The sequence below is a fragment of the Mustela lutreola genome, chromosome 5 (genome assembly GCF_030435805.1).
Source record: "Mustela lutreola isolate mMusLut2 chromosome 5, mMusLut2.pri, whole genome shotgun sequence".
Lineage (NCBI taxonomy): Eukaryota > Metazoa > Chordata > Mammalia > Carnivora > Mustelidae > Mustela > Mustela lutreola.
This window is the reverse complement of record NC_081294.1, coordinates 136,040,272-136,055,207: the sequence shown is the minus strand read 5'-3', so window position 1 is coordinate 136,055,207 and position 14,936 is coordinate 136,040,272. Positions and strand designations below refer to the sequence as shown.

Genomic DNA, 14,936 nt, shown 5'->3' with positions numbered 1-14,936 from the left:
TTTTAAGATTTTATTTATTTATTTGACAGAGAGAAATCACAAGTAGATGGAGAGGCAGGCAGAGAGAGAGAGAGAGGGAAACAGGCTCCCCGCTGAGCAGAGAGCCCGATGCGGGACTCGATCCCAGGACCCTGAGATCATGACCTGAGCCGAAGGCAGCGGCTTAACCCACTGAGCCACCCAGGCGCCCTAATCTTGGTCTTCTAATGGCCATGCTACCATTCTGTACTTTTTTAGAAAAGAAATGAGGAGGCCAAGACAAAACCATGCAGAGAAATGACTTTCGGGCCCCACGTGGCCACTCTTTGAGTCAGATTTGCCCAGGAGTAGGCAAGGTACGAGGAACTTCTACCCTGTCTTCTCAGGGTTTTGTAAGAGAGAGGGGCCTGGTGATGTCTGCATCGTGATATCCGCAGTGGTTTAACCAGGAAATACAGCAAAGGATACTCAATAGTTCCTAGATCCAGCATGCTTGAAGCCTGTTGAATAGAGGGTTTGTTTTTTTTTTTTAAAGATTTTATTTATTTACTTGAGAGAGAGAGAGAGAGCATGAGTGAGAAGAGGAGCAGAGGCAGAGGGAGAAGCAGACTCCTCACTGAGCAGGGAGCCCAACGTAGGGCTCGATCCCAGGACCTGAGCCCAAGGCAGATGCTTCACCGACTGAGCCACCCAGACACCCCAAATATCAGTATTTTTAAAGAATTTAGCTCTATGTTTAACTTTGAGTTTGGTCTCAGATTTGTTACACATAAAATTTAATTGAATCATACTTGGAAGCAGAGGTCAGTTCCTTTCAAGTTGAATTTTTATTTGAAACACATCAGATCCAATCAATTCTCTTCTATTTTCTCTTGCTTCAGCTTAAAAATAGTAATAACAATAATAATAATAATAATAATAATAATAATAAATGGTGGTCCAATGGCACATGGTTCTCCCAAATTGGGATGACCATGCCACCCCTGGTAGGTAGGGTGATTCCAGGTGGTATATCTACATGTGGCCCATCCAGTCATCAAAGAAAACTGTATCACAGAAGACAAATGGGATTCCCATTTTAGTGCTCTTTCAGTCCTTCTGTTTATATCAGGAGAAAAGCTGGTGCACAAAGGTTTTTAATACCTCCCTAACTTTGCAAGCCCTGCTTACCAGGAAGAGTCAGGTCCCAGGATCAGAGCTTTGATTGGGTCACACTCTTTATTTTTTATTCATTTTTAAAATATTTTATTTATTTGTCAGAGAGAGTGAAAGGGAGGGAGAACACAAGCCGGGGTAGTAGCAGGCAGAGAGAGAAGCGAGCTTCCCACTGAGCAGGAAACCTGACACGGGGCTTGATTCCAGGACCCGGGGATCATGACCTAAGCTGAAGGCAGAGACCCAATCAATTGAGCCACCCAGGCATCCCTGGGTCCCACTCTTTAGCTAGAAGTTGTTTTTGTAGTTGCCTTCTGCTTATGGCAAATGATGATTATTTTCTATTAATAATAGTATTATACGATTTTTATTTTTATTTTATTATTTTTTCGGTAAGCTCTATGGCCAATGTGGGGCTTCAGCTCAGAATCCTGAGATCAGGAGTTGCATGCTCTACTGTCTGAGCCAGCCGGGGACCCATAAATTATTTTATTTATTTATTTATTTATTATTTTTAAGTAGGTTCATTGTCCAGGGTAGTGCTTGAACTCACAGTCCTAAGATTAAGAGTTGCATCCTCTGCTGAGTGGGCCCACCAGATGCCCCTACATTTTTTATTTCAAATAAATATTTTAAAATATAAATCTATAAATTAGGGATGAGTATTAAATAGAATATAGCACTGATGGCATGTGGTCTGGCAAAAGTTGAAGGTGATACATAAAAACAGCATTGTAAATCCTCATACTCCCTTATCTGTCTGGGTAATTAGTGACTTTGAGGAAATTATTTCATCTTTGAGCTTTTGTTGTCTTCATCTCAAAATGGCAATAACAGCCCAAGTATGTAAAATATGTAGTACAGTGCTCTAAAAAACAAATATAACTAAACTGTAGCTCCTCCCCAGCTAACTAAAACTCTTCCAGATGTCATCATTCATACCTGATTTCCTCCACAGATTAATCTCGAACCATCTCCCCACACAGTGCGGTATCAATAATTGGAAATCGTCGGGCCTCTCTACCTCTTTATAATTGATTTGCTTCCCTTTTGTCCTTGTATGATTTATAAAACACTTAAGTCCCCTGTGCTATGTAAGCTGTCTGACATCTGAAATCTGTAAGACTACAAATTATCAAAGCTGAAATTATCTTCTGATCATATTTTTCCTCTCGATAGTCACGGACTGGCTCCGGAATTTCTGGGACATCTGGGTATTGTGAGGTAGCCAAAGTAAAGGCATACCTTTCTCCATTTGCATCTTCATTAGCCCAGCCACCCCGGCATTAGGGAAGACACGTGGATCGCATTTACAATTTACACGGCCATATGCTACGATTCCATTTTTTAGTTCTATTTGTGGAATGAAGTTTTTACGGGAAACATTTTGCTACAGAGTTGTGAATGTACTTAGGGAGATGCATGTGGTTGATCATGACAGCTCTCCCCTACCATCCCCGCACACACTCGCCTCCTTGCTCGAAGTGCCTCCTTTAGCATCTGGCCGCATACATCCCTTTCTGGTACGATCACTCGTGAAACAACTGCTGGTCCACCTGTGTCTATTTGAATGATGGCACATCTGATTAAGTAGACATCCCTGTTAGAGTGTCATACGCTCCAATAAATCTCCCAGTGTCCATTTCAATATAATGCAATAAACTCACTTTCCTAGCAAACTCAGGAATCGCAAGCCAAGCCCCATGCAGACCCAAGAGTCTGTTAATTCCACATATGGCCAATTCCCTGAAGGAAGATGTTTAAATACAGTCTTTTTTTTTTTTTAAGTGGGTTAGCTAACAGAAAATTTAATTCATATGCTAAAGTGTGTCAGGCAGCTGAGTTCCAGCGTTTAGTTCATCATTATCTTGAATTGTGGGTTTAATCAAGTTCCTTCACTTAATGTGAATGTTTGTGCTCAAAACCTAGCATCCTGCTTTAAGGAAAATGCTCACCTTTTATTTCTTTTGGAGAATCCCCCGCGTTGTGAAATCTGATGAAGACAGCCAATGAAGTGAAGCTAATTTGGGTGGCGGAACACGAGGAAGAGTCAGGGAGACGCACAGAGTGTTGCTTTCATTAAAATAGCTTTGTCCAGGAAGACATTTTAGCTGTGCTTTTGCATCCGCTTCAGGGCTGTTTCCATTTTGCTTTGCTTAAAGGAAAAGGGAACGTCATTAAAAGAAAAGCTCGGTTTTAGAAATAGAGATCTATAGAATCAAGTCAGTGGTTGGGCTGAGTGCTGTGTTAGTGGACTGAGTCGGTGTGTCTTCCCCAGGATGGGACAGCAGTTTGGTCTACCCTCTTGGATTCAAAGCCAGCGCATGCAATGGAGTTTCTTTGTTCAGAGGTGGGCAGCCGGTATAATAAAATGACGCACCGTGTTTGTGTGACCCTGCCTTTTATAGCCCTGTAGTTGCTCATTCATTCATTTTTCAGATGTAAATTAAAAGAGGAGGTTGCAGATTAGATGTGGCTCATGTGGGCTCTGTGAAACGTAGTTCCCTCACTCTCAGAACTTACCGATCATGACAGAAATATAAATGAGCTCTAGGAGAATATTTGACTCTTAAGAGAATTCATTTCCGTCAAGAATAGGTAGCTGCCTTTGCTAGCAGATGTGGCCTATAAATTCATTTCCCTCTTGTTCTTAGAATTTGTTATTGTTATTTTAATTCAGTTTGCGATACAAAGGTTTTTAGCGTTATCCTCAAGTTATCTTTATAGGTTTTCAATTGGGAATAGGATTAATGTGAAGTAGATTCTCCCACTTAATAGAAGAAACGTCTCTTGAGAGTCTATACTGTGTCCAGCAACATCTGGCTACTTTGCAAGGAGGAATAATCCATTCAGCCCAATCTTTGGCTGTCGTTTTTTTTTTTTGTTTTGTCCTTTAAAGGTCAAATGAAGAGCATTTGACCTCTCTGGATGCTAGTAAAATTATTTACATAACAATGCAAACTTGACTTTCCAAACTGGCACTGTGCCCCGGGACTTAGTATTAAGTTGAGCTGTTTAAAATTCATGCTGTTTACTGTTTATGTTCTATGAAAATGTTGATTCGGTGATGGGCAGCCCAATACCTCTAAGTTGAGACGCTCCTGCTAGAGAAGTGACCGCTCAGCAACTGAAGACTATGCAAACTTGAACAAGAGAAGACACAGAACTTTGGCAACTGCTTTTGAAGAAACGCTCACTGACGTGGCTGTCGGTAGGAATCTGGGGATTTCCTAGCAGGGATGAGACTCTGTGGGTGATGAGAGCCCCGCCCTGAATGTGGGATTTACAATTTAACGTCTTCCAATCCTCACCTTAAAAGAGCCTCATGCAGCAGTAAAAATCGCCACCTCTATTTGCCGAGAACATGAACACTGACTGTATCTTATAACATTATTTCATTAAGAGATCGTTTCTCGCAAATAGAATATGCAAATAGAATATGCAAATAGAATATGCAAATCCGAGGGCACAGTCAAAGGCCGGAAGGAGCCAGACCCTTGGAAGAGAACTAAGAAGGTCCTGCTGGACCTTCAGACTGACTTGCCAAAATGAACATTACGACCCAGTGGAGTCAAATGTGGCCCCCAGAAAAATCTCTAAAACAGAGGGTCACTATCGCTTCTCCGCCTTTTGGCTAAGATCAAGTGTAGTATCTGTTCTTATCAGTTTAATATCTGATACGTCCTCTATCTGAGGACAATATATTAAATGGATTTTTGGAGCAGGGAGATGGAATAGGAACTTGCTCCATCCACTCCACGCATCGACCTGGTATTGCAGTACTTCCAGGAACGGTGCACCCCCTCGGGGGTAAATTTAAAAAAAACAAAAAACAAAAAAACAAAACAAAGGGTCACAGATATCCAGCCTTGACTCCCAAGTCTAACCATACTGTAATTAGGAAAATGGGCTTTCGTTTGCCTATTATAACATTTTTAAAGGCCAACTAAGAGCACAATGAAGCCCCATGATCTTTTGATTTTATTCTACCGTCTTGCTTAGAAAATGACAGATCCTTCTATGGACTTCTCCGAGAGCTTTGAGAAAATCTGCAGTATCTATTTTATTTTATTTTTTTATTTTATTTTTTTTTAAAGATTTTATTTATTTATTTGTAAGAGAGAGAGAGAGTGAGAGCGAGCACAGGCAGAGTGGAAGGCAGAGTCAGAGGGAGAAGCAGGCTCCCTGCGGAGCAAGTAGCCCGATGTGGGACTGGATCCCAGGACGCTGGGATCATGACCTGAGCTGAAGGCAGCTGCTTAACCAACTGAGCCACCCAGGCGTCCCTGCAGTATCTATTTTAAAGATTTTATTTATTTATTTGACAGACAGAGATCACAAGTAGGCAGAGAGAGAGAGAGAGAGAGAAGGAAGCAGGCTCCCTGCTGAGCAGAGAGCCCGATGCGGGACTCGATCCCAGGACCCTGAGATCATGACCTGAGCCGAAGGCAGCGGCTTAACCCACTGAGCCACCCAGGCGCCCTGCAGTATCTATTTTAAATTAAGGTATCTTTTCAGACACTGTGGTTTCCACAAAAGGATGCACAAAGAACATCCCCAAACAATAGGAATCTAAGAAAATAACCAAGTGCTAACACCGACTTGTAATGTCTGGATTAGGAGACGCAATTCCAAGGAGGAAGGTGTCCTGGGTCTCTCACTGTTATTTGCCCCCTATTTCTCCTGTGTCTCCAGCCCAGCTGCCCACTCATGCGTCAGCATCAGATAGGACAGAAACTCTTAGGCTAGAATAGGAACTGTGGTTTCCTCAAGCCCATTTTTTTCCAGTGTGTGGAACTTGGCCCTCACAGATTTTGATTCCTTCTCTGTGCTTTTAAAGCACATGGTTCATATACTTCTGGGTTAGCAAGGACATCTTGTTTTTGTGTTCATCTCCCTCCTAGACGGTGGGCCTGTCAAGGGCAGGAGTTTTGTCTTTGGGTCTCTCCAGTACACACCAGATTGCTTGGCCCTGGCTCCTTCCTTCACTTAATCTCTGAATCATATATTCATTCCCCATTGAACCCTCTTAATAAATGTTCATTAAATAAAGGGGTGGGTGAATGGTACCTTTGTTTTAGAGCTAACTTGTGAAATTTGGGAGCAAATTTCAAGGTGGATGGTTGAAAAACTCCCGCTACTGCCTGGACAGGTAAGCATGTGAGAAGAACATTATTACCATCTTGAAACTATTTGGTAGTTCTCCCTTGTTCTTTGAGTTGAGTCTGAAACCCTTCATGTATTCTATAAGATTTATAAGTCACTGTCTATGCGTCCAGCTCATTTCTTTGCCTTGTCCCCTTATCTCCATGTTCCAACCACACCAGCCTTCTCATACCATCTCACTGCCTCTATTCCTTCCCGACAAGGCCTTTGCACATGCTATTTCAGGGACCTAAACAACCTTTCTCCCATTCTTCACCTGGTCCACTTCTACACATCCTCTAGATCTTAGTCCACACATTCCTTCCTTGAAGAAGGGTTCTTTGACCTCTACTCTCCACCTGCCTAGGCAGAATCTAGCTCTCCCGTATGCTCACCTCTCTACACTCCAGGCCTTCAGAACACACGTTGCAACTTCTCATTTTAGGTTTATTTTTTTATGATGAAGTGATGTATCCGTACTCTGTTGCCACCTAACGCTGTGGAATAAAACACCACAAAATCTCAGTGGCACTTTGCAGTGAGGGTTTATAGCTCATATTTGGAGTCAGCAGCAGGTTGGCAAGACAACTGCTGTTCTTGGGTGTAGAGGGTGGGGTTCCCCATATATCTGGGGATAAGCTGGCTGGCTGCTGACCTTAGACTGAGGCAACTGCTCCACCTGTCTCTCATCCTCCAGAAAGCTGGCTCAGGTGCATTCTCATGGTAGTGGCAGATGTGCACAGGACAAGTGAAAGGCTCTGGAGGGGGCTCAGGAACACCATTACTTCTGGCTTATTCTAGTGGCCAAAGTAAGTCACACGGACAAGTCCAGAATCGGAGTGGGAGGGCACTGCAAAGTTACAAACAAGGACATGTGGACAAGGAGCTGTAAAGATTGGGGACTTCTTTGCATGCCACCACAACGTGCCTCAGGGACTGATGGAAGGCAATGCTGGTATCTCTTTTTAGTCACCACTATCTCCCTAGTACTTAGCAAGATGCTTGACATATGGTAGTTGATAAATATTTCTTGAATGAAAGCAAGACTGAATATGAAAAGACGTCGTTCTGTCGCTGTTATCTCAAAGAGCTAGAGAGATGTTCACTTTTGGAGGAGGGGCCTGCCTTATGGAAAGTAAAAGAAAATCAGAGTTGTCATCTATTTCTCATTCTTCAAATTTCTAAATCCCCCCAAATAACAGCTGTTTGCATCTTAGGGTTAGCTTTTCTTTCTCATGAGATACATTTCTCTCTCTGTCCTTGTTGCCAGTAAGGGTGTTTGAAAATAATAAATAAAGAGTGTTAAACATGAGTTGTATGGAGAAAGGGGGCAAAAACTTACTATTTTGGATATGAGGGAAAAATAGAGTAGCTTTCATGAGTTTGGATAGTGGCGTTGTGAACACTTTCTCATGTGCCATAGACTCTTATAAAACAGGCTCTGAAGGGCCAAAAGGAGGTTGATGGTGCATTCAAATAGCTGGGTTCCTAATAACTGGGAAAATAAGTCAAATATTTTCATTAATTCTGTAGCATTAAATCCGAGAAAGGTCCTAAGTGTATGAGACACAAACAGAAAGGAACAGAAAAGGACACCTAGGTGGCTTAGTCAGTAGAGGTTCTACCTTTGGCTCAGGTCATGATCTTGGGGCGCTGGGGTCAAGGCTCACATCAGGCTCCCTGCTCAGCAGGGACTCTGCTTCTCCTTCTGCCCCTCCATGAACCTCCCCCCCACCCCACCAAATAAATAAAATTTTAAAAAAAAAGGACTTGACCTGGAAAGGAAAGATAGATTAGCATTGTCAAGTATGTGGAACCTTAAATGGGTTTCATATTTGGAGAGTGGTAAAGGCGTTGGGGAATACAGATTCAAATGCTGCTAGGAAATTCTGTAAGAGTATGACGATCATTTAACTGAACCATGTAATTGGGTATCTTTAATAAAGAAATGTATTCTTGGGGCGCCTGGGTGGCTCAGTGGGTTGGGCCGCTGCCTTCGGCTCAGGTCATGATCTCAGAGTCCTGGGATCGAGTCCCGCATCGGGCTCTCTGCTCGGCAGAGAGCCTGCTTCCCTCTCTCTCTCTCTAGCTGCCTCTCTGTCTACTTGTGATTTCTCTCTGTCAAATTAATAAATAAAATCTTTAAAAAAAAAAAAAAGAAATGTATTCTTTGATTCTCTCTTCATTTAAAAAATAATGCATCTTTTCTCTAAGGGTGACATTTAAAATGCTTGACAACAGGGAGTAGCCACAGTAATGGAGGAAATTTCTAGAGTCCTTGATTGTGCCAGATATTGGTCCTCTGGCAGCTAAACTGTGGAAAGTTCTGGGAAATTTCCGAAGCTCGGAATGGGGTAACCTGGGCAGCAACTAGTCAGGGAGTGGGCACTCTCTGATTCAGGGCAGTGGTTATTTACCAACCGAAAATTTTTTCTACTTTCTAATATTTATCCAGCCAGTAGTTGGTAATGGTTGTGCATCTCTGTGAATATACTGAAAACCATTGAATTCTACATGTTTAGAAGTGCACTTTGGGGCTCCTGGGTGGCTCAGTTAGTTAAGCATCTGACTCTTGGTTTCAGCTCAGATCATGATCTCAGGGTCGTCGGATCGAGTTCCATGTTGGGCTCTGTGCTCAGCAGGGAGTCTGCTTGAAGATTCTCTCCCTCTCCCCTCCCCCCTCCAACTCATGTGCATGCTCTCTCTCTCAAATAAATAAGTAAATTTTTTTTTAAAGTGCATTTTAGGTTGTGTGAGTTATATCTCAATAAAGCTTATAAAAATCTCTAAATACAGACTTACTTGCGCAATGACATGATTGAAAGCCGTAGTCTGGAGAAAAATAGCTGAGCTAGAGCATGCAGACTGATTTGGAGTTGAGTCATATTGCTACGTTATAGTTACCAAAATACAAAGAGAAAGGCCTGGAAGATGCTGCTAGCAGTAAAAGTGGAGAGAAGGGCCTAAATGACTAGACAAGGAGCTGAGGGAGGAGGGCGCTGAAAATGACCCCAACGTTTCTAGACTGGAAACTCTGATTTCATTTGCAGAAATTTGCACGCTGCAATGAAAGCTGGTCGTTGGTGGAATGTGACAAGCTCAGTTTTAGACATGCTTTATGGTGATGGCAAGACTGATGAGAGTGTCTGGTAGTTACATGAGAAACCATTAACTGGAGCACCAGTGAGGGGCATGGCTAGAGATGCGGATCACCCCACATCTGCTTGGAGGGGAGAGTCTGAGCTCATGAGGCAATCATGCAGGACAACTGAGGAGGATTGGGAGAGATAGGCGGGAGCTTGCTCCTCCTGCCGTGGCTTGTCACCAGGGGAAATCTCTACCACGGTAGCCTATCCCTTGACACCCTGTGGACTCAGAATCAGGGATGACTTGCCCCAGCCTGTGCCTGAGAACTTCCTTCTTCACCCATCAGTTTGGGACGACGCCAAACAAACTGCCTTCTTTGTCATTAGGTCTCTGAGGCATATTAGATTAACTATTTCTCTACTCCTTATGGGCAGCTCCTGAAACATATTCTAGCTAACAGAGAGTAATGGAATGATGCTATTTTAGCCTCTCAAAGAGCCTCACATATAACAGTGGCAGGCATTTGGAATTCATTTAATTTAAGCATGTTCTCCAAATTTTACTACATCTATTTTCATGCATCTATTTAATATATTTTTTCTTTCCTCTCCAGGAGATTGACCATAGGCAAGCACTCCTGGGAGGATTTAAAACCACCTTCTTCTTCTTCTTCTTCTTCTTCTTCTTCTTCTTCTTCTTCTTCTCCTTCTCCTTCTCCTTCTCCTTCTCCTTCTCCTTCTCCTTCTCCTTCTCCTTCTCCTTCTCCTTCTCCTTCTCCTTCTCCTTCTCCTTCTCCTTCTCCTTCTCCTTCTTCTTCTTCTTCTTCTTCTTCTTCTTCTTTTTTAAACTCTCTTGGATTGCCAAATCCCTAATCTCCACTGATTATTTTTCTTTTCTATAGAGAATTTAATATAGTTTAAAGACATTTGGAGAACAAATGAGTAAAGGTTTGGAAAGATACTTTGAATATTTAAGACAGGATGACACAGAAATTTATTGGGCTCCAAAATATCTTATCAGACAGCGAAGAGGTTTTTGAAGCATCACATGAATGATGCGATGTGAATCTCAGCTAGGAATTCCCCACTAATAATGTCAGGGATGTTGATGCCAAATGATTTAGGTTGTTAGAATACCTAGTCTGGGAGGGAGGCAGCCCATGAATGCAATTAAAGAGACAGACAGACACCCCAGGGGGGCTTTCCTTGCCGGAGTTATATTTGCCATTGGAGAAGGCTGGATTTTTTGCTTGTTCTATGTGTGAGATTTAATCCGGAAATAGTTTTCAAGTATTTCTTTTCTCAGCAAATTTTAAACGCAGACTAACCAAAGTATCTACTGCCTTCCATCTATTTCTCAACAGTAAGTTATCGGGTCTAAAAGCAATGCGGCTGATCTCATAAACAATAAGGTGAAGACCCAGTGTAATGGAACAGACTTCGGTTACCCGCATAGGAGGGGTCCACCGCGGTAACGGCTCAGAGTTTCGAATTCCAGCCAAGAAGGGACTCCAGGATAACTTGACTGAAGGGGTGTAGTGCAGGGAGAAAGGCTCAAAGGATTTTGGTTCAAGATCTCATCTGATAGTTCAGTAGAAGTGAGGCTCTGGGGCAACATGTTTCTGGAAATCTATCTCCCTGTGCTCTCTCAGCACTTTCCTTCCTAGTCAGTATTCAATCCAGACAAATCTAGCTTCTCTCCCTCTCCACCGTTTAGTGAAGTTGCTTCTCTCATGGTCACCAGTCATCTCCAGAGCCAAAAGACATGCCCGTCTCTTTCATTGAAAACCCCATCTATTTCCTTGTCTCCTTTTTAGAAAAGATTTATTTGTTTGAAAGGGAGAGAGAGCGAGCAAGAGAGAGCAGGTGCAGAGAGAGGGGCAGAGGGGGAGGAGAGAGAGAGAGAATCCCAGGCAGACTCCCCCTGAGCGTGGAGCACAAAGCGGGACTCTGTCTCATGACCCATGAGATCGCGAGCGGATCATGGCCGAAGCCAAGAGTCGGATGCTCAACTGACACGAATCCCAGACATTGTATCATTTTGCCCCTAGATGTTTCAATCTACATCTTTAAAAGACAAAGACTCTTTTAAAGTTGAACCCTAAGACCATGAACACATCTAAAAACTAATAATTTTTAATATCACCAAATATCTGAAAAGTGTATTTCTGAATGTCTCATAAATATCATGATTTTTTGTAGTCAGGTTAACTCAGTGAGGCCCACACATTACAACTGATTGATTGATTTGTCTATAGGATTCTCCTTCTCTTGATATCTCACCCACTCACTTGCTTTTCTCTCTCCTTGCAATTTATCTGAAGAACGCGCATTGTTTGCTCTGTAGAGTTATAGTCTGGATTTTGCTGATTGTACCCCTGTGGTTAATTTAACATATTCCTAAGCTAAGATGGCCTCAGAGGTGGTATCCTACTCTTCCATCAGAAGTCATGTGTTTGGTGGGGTGTCTTTTTTGGGATGTCAGTAGACGTTGTGCTTTATATCTAAATGTATTAATTATTAGAGGTTGTAAAATAGGAATATTCCACTTCTATCAGTTCTTCATTTATTCACAGGAATACTTCCACAAAGGAGAAACTATTTTTTGTCTATTTTTTAGGTTACCTAGTGGTAAAGTTTGTACAGGCATAGATCATGTCTCAGTCCTGTTTGCAGTGTTGCTGTGGCCTCTCTCTGCACAGAATGAAATCTGTGAACGAAACATACCCTGTTGTCTGGACCCCCCATCACTCTTTTAATTAGGTTCCATCATACATTCTACCTTTATATTGAAATTTAAAATTAAATTAAATAAAACCCTTGAAGTGTATTGAAATTTATTGGAAAAGTGAAGTCCTTTCTTTCTTTCTTTCTTTTTTTAAGATTTTATTTATTTATTTGACAGACAGAAATCACAAGTAGGCAGAGAGGCAGGCAGAGAGAGAGGAGGAAGCAGGCTCCCTGCTGAGCAGAGAGCCCAATGGGGGGCACGATCCCAGGACCCCAAGATCATGACCAGAGTCGAAGGCAGAGGCTTTAACCCACTGAGCCATCCAGGCGCCCCCTTTCTTTTTTAAAAAAATTATTTTTATTAACATCTAATGTGTTATTTGCCCCAGGGGTACAGGTCAATGTGAATCATCAGGCTTACCTATTTCCCAGCACTCACCATAGCACATACCCTCCCCAATGTCCATAACCCAGCCATTCTATCCCTCCCCCTAGCCCCCAGCAACCTTCAGTTTGTTTCCTGAGATTAAGAGTCTCTTGGGGCGCCTGGGTGGCTCAGTGGTTTAAAGCCTCTGCCTTCAGCTCAGGTCATGATCTCAGGGTCCTGGGATCGAGCCCCACATCGGGCTCTCTGCTCGGCGGGGAGCCTGCTTCCCCCCTCTCTCTGCCCCTCTGCCTGCTTGTGGCCTCTCTCTGTCAAATAAATAAAAAATATGTTAAAAAAAAAAAAAGAGTCTCTTATGGTTTGTCTCCCTCCCAATCAAAATGTTTCATTTTTCCCGTCCCCACCCTGCACAACTCCCCACCCTGCCTCTCAAATTCCTCGTATCAGAGAGATCATAAATAATTGTCTTTCTCTGATTGACTTATTTCACTCAGCATAATATCCTCTAGTTCCATCCATGTTGTTGCAAACGGCAAGATTTCATTTCTTTTGATGGCTGTGTAGTATTCCATTATATATATATGCCACCTCTTCCTTATCCATTCATCTACTGATGGACATCTAGGTTTTTTCCATAGTTTGGCTATTGTGGACATTGCTGCTATAAACATTCAGGTGCACGTGCCCCTTTGGATCACTACATTTGTATCTTTTTTTTTTTTTAAAGATTTTATTTATTTATTTGACAGAGAGAAATCACAAGTAGATGGAGAGGCAGGCAGAGAGAGAGAGGGAAGCAGGCTCCCTGCTGAGCAGAGAGCCCAATGCGGGATTCCATCCCAGGACCCTGAGATCATGACCTGAGCCGAAGGCAGCGGCTTAACCCACTGAGCCACCCAGACACCCCACTACATTTGTATCTTTAGGGTAAATACCCAGTAGTGCAATTTCTGGGTCATAGGGTAGCTCAATTTTCAACTTTTTGAGGAGACTCCATGTTGTTTTCCAGAGTGGTCGCACCAGCCAGCATTCCCACCAACAGTGTAGGAGGGCTCCCCAGAAAGGTGAAGTCCTTTCTTGACCCTGAATTTTTGCACTTGCTGCTCTCGCTGCCTGGTCATCTTTCCCCCACTTTCTACCTAATTGGCTCCTTTTTGACCTTCCTGCAGAAATGTCCTCACCTCGTCAAGGCTGTCTCTGACTACTTTACTTCCTGGGCCTCCTCTCCCTCATCACGGCTCCTGTTTAATTCCTTGGTAACACCCACCACAAGCTGTAACTATCTTTTTTATTTATTAACCATTTTATGCCCAGCACGCTAACTCTATGAAAGCAAGGATTTTTTTCTGTTCCATACGCTACTGAATCCCAAGGCACAGCACCATTTCTGGTACAAGTGGATGCTTTTCTTTTTTGGAATAAACACCACAAACTTGCTGACCCTGCATATCCTCATGTCTGTAAGTGGGATGTGGGGTGAATGAGGTGATTACAGGATTTCTTCCAGTTTTTTAATGTTCTCTGAGGACACAGAGACCAAAACAAAGATTATCCAGTGCGATGCTTTCTCGACCCTTTCTGTCGTGGTGCCTGGTGCAAGTGATGTCTGTGAGGGGGCAGGCCAGCAAGGCTGTTGGGAGGCTCCCAACCTGGGACTCCGGCCTGGCCCATCTCCTGAAAGAAGAGCTGTGTTGGTGACTGAGCAGAGGGCCACAGGAGTTGAGTGAGTGAGAGCATTTTTGGACTCTTGGGGGTGGGACCATGGGATAGGCTTACAGAGTTAGGGCAGGAAATTCTTTTGAGTGTACACTTTGAGGGCTCCCTGACTTTTATGACCCTTAAGGAATTAGGGGTTTGGGACTTCCTGCATCCCCACAGGTTTGAAATCTCCTTTTCCTCTGAAAAGTCACTTTCTTCTTCAGGAAATCCCACCAATTGAGCATTGTTTAAAAGCATTCTTTTTCTACAATGCAAATGCTTTGTGCTTGGTTGAGAAGGTTATGAGTGTTTTTCACCTTCATGTGAATGAGCTTAAGTAGAAGGCTTTCTTCCTAAAATCTGAGGTATCAACATTGTGTTTAGGTTAAGAGACTTAAGAGAGAAGGGAACAGTTTGGGAGTTAAGACCCTTGTTGGGGCTGGAGGAGGACAAGCCTGACTTAGCACAGAGCAGGGGGAGCTTGGACACCCAAGGAGGAGAGACAGGGGTGTAGGTCAGCCAGTCCCAAAGTTTCAGTCTATTTCCTGAATGCTGAGGTCCTAGAATTTTACCCAAGATTGCTTTGATTCATCTGATGTTCATTACCAAAAGAGGGTACAGACAAGACCCAGAATATTATCCTGAATGTGTAGAAATTCACTGAGATCACCAGCTGTACACAGAGGGACTGGACTGCCCCTGCCAACAGAAGGCAGTGCTGGGGAGGCTGGAACGTATAACCCGCACACAGATGCATC

At 43.1% G+C, this 14,936-nt stretch overlaps 1 protein-coding gene and 1 non-coding gene across 2 annotated transcripts in view; both read left to right on the top strand.

Annotated features, from left to right (window-relative positions):
* The window catches only part of MCC (MCC regulator of WNT signaling pathway), a 436,865-nt gene that overhangs the window by 143,746 nt on the left and 278,183 nt on the right, over positions 1-14,936 (top strand). The window lies entirely within an intron of this gene.
* LOC131832737 (U2 spliceosomal RNA) lies at positions 4,749-4,939 on the top strand. Its single transcript, XR_009354150.1, has one exon. It is a non-coding gene; the product is annotated as a U2 spliceosomal RNA (small nuclear RNA).